General features: G+C 40.5%; 1 non-coding gene across 1 annotated transcript; it reads right to left on the bottom strand.

Moving 5' to 3' along the window:
• Positions 1-1,618: 1,618 nt before the first annotated feature.
• Positions 1,619-1,727, bottom strand: LOC121169569. Its single transcript, XR_005885871.1, has one exon. It is a non-coding gene; the product is annotated as a U6 spliceosomal RNA (small nuclear RNA).
• Positions 1,728-7,568: the final 5,841 nt, after the last annotated feature.

Raw genomic sequence — 7,568 nt, 5'->3', positions numbered from 1 at the left:
TTAAGATGTTGGTTGTCATTAGTAGAAGCAATGAGTCCAGAGTGGATGGCTTGGGGAAGTGCCATGGTGCACCAAGTTAGGCTGCTGCTTGGCATGCCTGCATCCTACATTAGAGTGCTGGTTTGAGTCCCAGTTGCTATGCTTCGAATCCCACCCCCTGTTAATGCACCTGCAGAGTTCTGCCACCCACAGGGGAGACTCAAATGCAGATCCTGGCTCCTGACTTCAGGCTTTGGTTAGCATCTGGGGAGTAAACAGTGGAAGATTTGTGTGTTACCCTCATTCTCCCTTTCAAAGAGATATTAAGAAAAAAAAATTGGAGGGAGAAGACTCACTTTATACGTCTTATATTAAAGGAATTTTCCATATATGAAGGTGCAAGCAAATGAAGGCATAATGTTGTAAAAAATGTTTGTCTACAGCTGTCCCCCATCTTCTATGTATATAAAGTTGTATCTGAGTTGTATAAGAATAGAAAAGTATGCAGATTGATCCAAAATTGGTACGTTTTAGGGGAAAGACACAAGGAGAGATGATTCCTATTTTATTGAATTAATGACAAAAGATTCTTATTTTTCACATTTTAGAAAGTCAAAAAATGAATAAAGGGACTCCTTTATTGTGATTTTTTTCCTCTGTTCTATGGTAATGAGTTTGTATAGTCTATTTTTGATACTCATAAGAACTTTCACTTAGAAAAGTTTCCGCTACTTTTCAGTCGTATAACTCACCTACTTTCTGATAGAAAACTTGGCAGAAACTATTTTCTAAGATGACTTAGCAACTTTAAATAGATTAGTTGGGAGTATAGAGGAGTGATTTCAGGATCGTGGACAGGAAATGTCACTACACAGCTTCTTTGGCCACCAAAAAGCCTGTGATATGAGACAGCTTTCTAGTTGGCAATGTTTTGAACATTTGGGTCAGAAACCATAGATGCCTCCTTCCTGGATGCGTTGGTCATGGGGCCTTATATTGCTATATTTTTGGCAAACACCGATGAAAACCTTTAGTCACTTTGTCCACACAGAACTAAGCTTGAAGTATAACTATTTATTGAACACTTGGGACATGTCAGACACTGACACTTACGGAGTAAGTGTGTGTCAGAGGCAGAGATTTCACCTAGAAAAGGAGATTTGATAAAGAAGGACATCCAAGGTAATGGAAAGTGCTACATTGGGATTTAGATCTTCAATTTTTTGCTACTTTGTCTCTACCTTGCTCAGTAACCTTCAGCATAGCACCTTCCCACGCTAGCTCTGAATTTCCTCCTCTGTGGAGTGGGGAAGCTGGAGTCGATCAATGATTCTCATGCTTCCGTATGCCTTTGAATTATTTGGGGTGCTTGTTACCAAGGCAGCTTCCTGTTGCCTCACTTTTGGATTTATTGAATTTGGTTCTCTAAGGAGGAGGATGAGACTGAAATACAGAGACTTTCTGACTTGGAATGATTCAGTTTCCAATGTTTTTTACTTTGTGCTGGTGTAAGAGCAATAAACATTTGGTAGAAAATGCACTTCAAATTTAAAATTTTGATTTTTACCTAAGCTAGTGATATTTGGCATGATCCTTTCCCATTATATTGGAGTTTTTGATCATTCTCATAAATAGAAGCAATAGTGCATTGCTCTGAGTTGCTGCTATGATGTCATCCTTGCGCAGGGGCCATGCTAATCTTCTCTGTATCATTCCAGTTTCAGTATATGTGCTGCTGAAGTGAGTACTATGATGTAGAATAGGTTAGGTGTACTAATGCCTTTTCAACTTACACTGGGTGTGTTAGGATGCAACTCCATCATACATGGAGGAACATCGGTAGAAATTTTTCACAATTTCCCTGGTAGTTCTGGTACCACGTTCTTGAATTACTTTGAGAACTCCAAAACTCCATGGTCTATCCATTTCAAACATTTCAGAACTCAGTATTGAAGTGTCATTGGTAGAAATGTGATTCAAAGAAGTAGCGTGGAAAGACAAATACCATTCAGTAATTCATCCAGTCACTGAATATTTTTAAATGTCCTCTATGTGTCAAAGACCTGTTATCCAGGTTTTCCATGTATTTTTTTCCATATAAGTTTTATTGATTTTGATTTGGAAAGTGGTTATTATTCTATTCATGAAGATCAGTATCTTTAATAGCTGTATCGGTATTTAATAATGTGCATGTTACTTAGGATTTTATACATGGATCTGAGGATGACAAACAAAAGATGGGAACAACCCAAATGACCACTAATTGGTCTGGTTATAAAAAGGAATAATATTAGTCAATAAAAAAGAGAGACTGGGCCTGGCGCGGTGGCGCAGTGGTTAAGGTCGTCCTCTTGCACGCCCGGGATCCCATATGGGCGCCGGTTCTATCCCGGCAGCCCCGCTTCCCTTCCAGCTCCCTGCCTGTGGCCCGGGAAAGCAGTCGAGGACGGCCCAAGGCTTTGGGACCCTGCACCCGTGTGGGAGACCCGGAAGAGGCTCCTGGCTTCGGATTGGCATAGCATTGGCCGTTGCGCTCACTTGGGGAGTGAATCATAGGACTGAAGATCTTCCTCTCTGTCTCTCCTCTCTGTATAGCCGCCTTTCCAATAAAAAAAAATAATAAAAATAAATCTTTGAAAAAAGAGATACTAATTACAAAATGGGTGTTTTTTGTACAGCTTCTTCTAGGTAAAAGGAGCCAGACACAAAATGTCACATAGGGTCTGGTTTCATTTATATGAAAAATTCAGAATCGGCAAAGTTCATAGTCAGTAGCTTAGTGATTGCCTATGGCTGGGCTTGGCGCATGAAGTGGATGAATGAGGAGCAATTACCAGTAGGTATTGTGTTTCTTCTTAGGACAATAAATATTTCTAAAATGTATTCTAATGATACTTTCACAATTCTGTGAATATATTAAATATCGAATTATGTATTCTAAATGGAAAAAGTGGTATACAATTCATGTCTCAGGAATGCTAGTATCTATCACAAAAGCAGCAGTAAGATTACTTATTGACTGTTCACCAACTAGGAAGAAATGATACCAACTTTTAATAGAAGATCAGATCATTGCTGATTTTCCAAATCTTTTTATGCATACTGATTCTAAATTCTTTTTAATTTATTTGTTTTTGTTACAAAGTCATATATAGAGGAGGAGAGACAAAGAGGAAGATCTTCTGTCAGATGATTCACTCCCCAAGTGAGCGCAAAGCCTGGTGCTGCGCTGAATCAGAGCCAAGAGCCAGGAACCAGGAACCTCCTCCAGGTCTCCCACATGGTTGCAGGGTCCCAAAGCTTTGGGCCATCCTCGACTGCTTTCCCAGGCCACAGGCAGGGAGCTGGAAGGGAAGTGGAGCTGCCGGAATTAGAACTGGCCCCATATGGGATCCTGGCACGTTCAAGGTGAGGACTTTAGCTGCTAGGCCACTGCCACCAGGCCCTAAATTATTCTTTGCTTCCTGTTTCAGGTAGATCTTTTGGAGTCTATTCGTGCTAGTTGGGCAGTCAGAAGCGGTCTGTTAGTGCATATGTGTAAACCTTTGGTTTGCATTTGCTTTAATTACATTCAAATGTTCTTGTCCACTAACAAATGACTGCAGCTGGTTTGACTGCTCCTGGTCTTACCTGCATTTGTAGATGTGTAAATAGCAGCAGAATGTGATTGACTTGAGAATGTTGACAATGAAGTGACCCTAACACATTACTATTGTGGCAGAAAGTGTTACACTTTTGTTTGCATATAAACATTTTCAGATGTATCCTTTAAAACCCGTATCTTCCCAGGGTCCTTGTCTTCCTGACCACCCACTTGGGAAGAATTTGGGCCATTCTTAACCTATCCTGCTTTTTTTTTGCTAAAATTTAAGTTAGCATTATAGGTGCTGATTGTTCCTCTGTCTCCCCTCTCCTTCCAACACACCATCTCTCCCTCCCCCTCTCTTCTCTCCCTCACTTTTAGAATGTATACACTTTGAAGAAAAGGGCACCTTATTTTAATCATGGTGTTTTCAGCTATTAGTACAGTGTATGAGACATATTGAGTTTTTAATGGATGTTTGTTTAATGAAACAAGGTCTACTGCAGTGTTTCTCTTGGGGAACTAGAAAGATCCTAACTAGAGTCCTTTATGCAAATAGGATTCTGGGCTTGCTTTCTATCTCTACAGTTCCTGAGGTGAATATGTTGATTCAGCCCCTTGCTACATTTGCACTGGTGTGCACCACATGCATTTTCAAACACCTAAATATTAATCACATGCCCAAACCTATTAACTAATAGCTGGCCTGTAAACCATATGCAGAGATTAAAAACCCATAAAATATGCACATGTATGAAAAACCTTTGAGGAATATAGATTGAAATTTAATGCTCAGTTTCAACTCTCCTATCACTTTTATTAGTCTTCATAGTACTATCTATTTGGGGGACCCACACAACAGTGAAAAATTGAACAAATATGTGTTTAGCATTTCTAAACAGCTTTGTACCACCTTAGTAAATAAAATCTTAAAAGCCACATGTTGAGCCCTATGTTCTTTTTGTTTCTGAAAACTGAAACAAAGTCAAATGTTTTTGAAATTAACTGGGATGGGACAGCTCTGTTGGCTTAGCAAGTTAAGCCACCACCTGCAGCACCAGCATCCCATAAGGGTGCCAGTTCAAGCCCCATTGTCGCTACTTCAGATCCTGCTTCCTGCTAATTTGCCTGGGAAAGCAGGAATGGATTGCCTACGTGCTTGGGTTCCTGCACACATATGGAAAACTCTGGGCTCCTGGCTTTAGGTGTGCCCAGCTCTGGTCATTGTAGCCATTTGGGGAGTGAACCAGTGAATCTAGGATCTCCCTCTGTCTCTCCCCTTCCTTCTCCCTCTCAATCTCTGTAATTATGCTTTCTAGATAAATAAATCATTTTTGAAAAAGGAAATTAGCTGGGCATTGAAGCCCAGAAGGCTATTTGCTTTGTTAGGCATATCCAAATATACCAGCAACATAGTCTAACTTAAAAACACTACGTTTGTAAAATACTTAAACTTTATGGTACTTGGATGTCAAATATTTCATTTGAGTCCCCCGAACAGTCTTTTAAGATGAGAAGAGCCAGGATCTGTTTCACAGAACCACGGGGCTTAACACAGCCTAAAGGAAAATTCTGCAAGTGTAACAACCCTACTTTGCAGGTGCCAAAACTGAGCCATAGAAAAGGTCAATGGTTTGCTCAAAATGGTACTGCAGATTTCTTTTTTTTTTTATTTAATTTTGACAATCCTTACAAATTTAATTGGGGTAAAAAAGGTTCAAGGTCTAAAGGGGGATATAGAGGAAGAAGTCCCACCCAGTCTCCCGCCCACCCCAAGTCCCGGATGTGGGGCATGCTCTGAGATACTTGATCAAGTGGTTCCAATAGTTCACCGTTCATGGGCTGTTGCCAGTCTCGCCACCCCAATCATGATGTGGTCATTGAAGAGTTCATTGATTGACACAGTCCCTTCTAGGGTCTCCATTTGCCCAGTCTCTGCTGCCAACAGATGGCTGAGGTTGTTGCTTGATTTGTCCTGTCTTTCCCTGGTTAGGACTCCGACTTAATGCAAGGCTGTCACACTACCAATGTGTAATGACACTCAGACATAGAAAATAGTACTGAAACCATTGTGGTGCTCAAGGTTGGCAGGTGAGGATCAGAAGCTGGGAGTCCCCACCTTGGGGTTCTAAAGCACAGCCATTGGCCTCTTTTTATACACATCAGGTTGGCTCTTTCCTATCATTAACTATAATCTTCTAAATATACTTTCTGCAGCCTCAAAATCAGTTAAACCCCCATCAGCAGACATAAAATTCCTTGCTCTGACAATCTTACTTTTATGTTGCCTTCAGTATTTTAGGATGCCTGAGGTGCCATATTGATAAAGCTGCATTCTGGAGAACTAAATATATGTAGAATATTATATGCCTCCCTGACTGAGCACAAAAGTGTAAATTAATGAATCTCTCTTGTTGACATCGTAAAGTATGCAGGCCTGAAGCACAACTGAAGTATTCCTTGCAGGTCCATGTGTTTTATTTGCAATGTCTACAAAATGAATAGTTTTTCAAATGTAAAAGCTGTGACAGAATATGGCTGTTTATATTGGAGGTAACACAGTGCGAGAAAGATGACAGTGAGGACATATGATGTGAGGGACTGGAAAGGGCTTAGGGAAGAAAATAATAAAATTGTGTAATGACAGGGCAACCTTTTGCTGCTGGATGACCGTTTTAATCATGTATCAATCCTGAATAATTTGAGAGGTGATACTAACATGATTTGGGTTGTTTTCCTATTGGCATGTTGTGGTACTGAGTGTTGTAGGATATAACAAATCCTTACGGAAGAGTACAGCCAGGTGATTTGGGCATTTGTATGTGTGCTATATAGGGAGACTTCAGCTATAAATGCTACAGAAAACAGTCCTGGGTGGGCCCCAGGTTGAGAAAAGTGGTTCATATAAATAGAAGCACAGTATTTTCTACTGCTCTTTGGCTTCTTTCTTTAAATCTGTCCAAAAAAATGGTTCTGCCTTTAAATTACTCCCCCTCTGAGGGACCAGTATTGTGGCATAGTTGGTTAAACTTCTGCCTGTCGTCCTAGTATCCAACATGTGTGCCAGTTCCAGTCCTGGCTGCTCTATTTCTAAACCAACTACCTATTAATGGCTTGAGAAAGTAGCAGAGGATGGCCCAAGAATTTGGGGCCCTGCCACATGTGTGACAGACCCAAAGAGGCTCATGGTTTCTGCCTGGGTTACACCTGGCTATTGCTATATGCATTTGGAGAATAAACCAGAGGATGGAACATGCATATTCCTTCATTTGTATTTGTGTGTGTGTGTCCCTCTATCTCTGTAATTTTGCTTTTCAAACAATTTTTTTTAAATAAGATACTCCATATTTAGATTCTCTCCATGTGTCAGCATTGTAGCTCTCAGGTGAATGAATTGCCTAGGGAGCCTGCATCCCAAGAGTGTGGCCTGAGTCCTGGATGCTCCTGCTCCCTACTAATGTATCTGGGAAGCTAGTGGAGAACAGCTTAAGGGCTCCTGTTGCTGCCACCCTTTAGGGATGGCTAATGGAATTTCTGGCTCCTAGCTCAGGCCTGACATAGCTCTGGCCCTGGTGGCAGAACATGGAAGCTTGCTGTCTGTTTCTGTCACTCTATTGTACTTCCTTCCATCCCTTCCTTCCCTCCCTTCCTTCCTCCCACTCCCTGTGTATGTTACTGACTTTCAAATGCATCTTTATTCCTCCCATTGTGCCTTAGCTTTCAATAAACAAAATTTTCAGTTCAATGCTTTCAGAGATGTTGCTTAAATCCATTGAACTATACAGTGTATATGACTCCTCCCAGCTTTTAAATAATTACTACTGAATTCTTTAAACTGTGAAATTTCATTTTCTGAAATAATCAGGCTTCTGATCACAAGGAATTTTCTCTGAACACTAACCAAACGTTTTTTGGGGGGCTGTAAAGTTAAAACATCTTGATTATCATGTAAACATTAATTTTTATTTAATTTGATCAAAAGCATTTTGTTGTGTAAAAGGTCCTC

This window comes from Ochotona curzoniae, unplaced genomic scaffold (assembly GCF_017591425.1).
Source record: "Ochotona curzoniae isolate NIBS_2020 unplaced genomic scaffold, NIBS_Ocur_1.0 scaffold_1852, whole genome shotgun sequence".
NCBI classification, from domain to species: domain Eukaryota; kingdom Metazoa; phylum Chordata; class Mammalia; order Lagomorpha; family Ochotonidae; genus Ochotona; species Ochotona curzoniae.
Note: the sequence above shows the minus strand (reverse complement) of the source record. Positions and strands in the feature narration are given on the sequence as shown.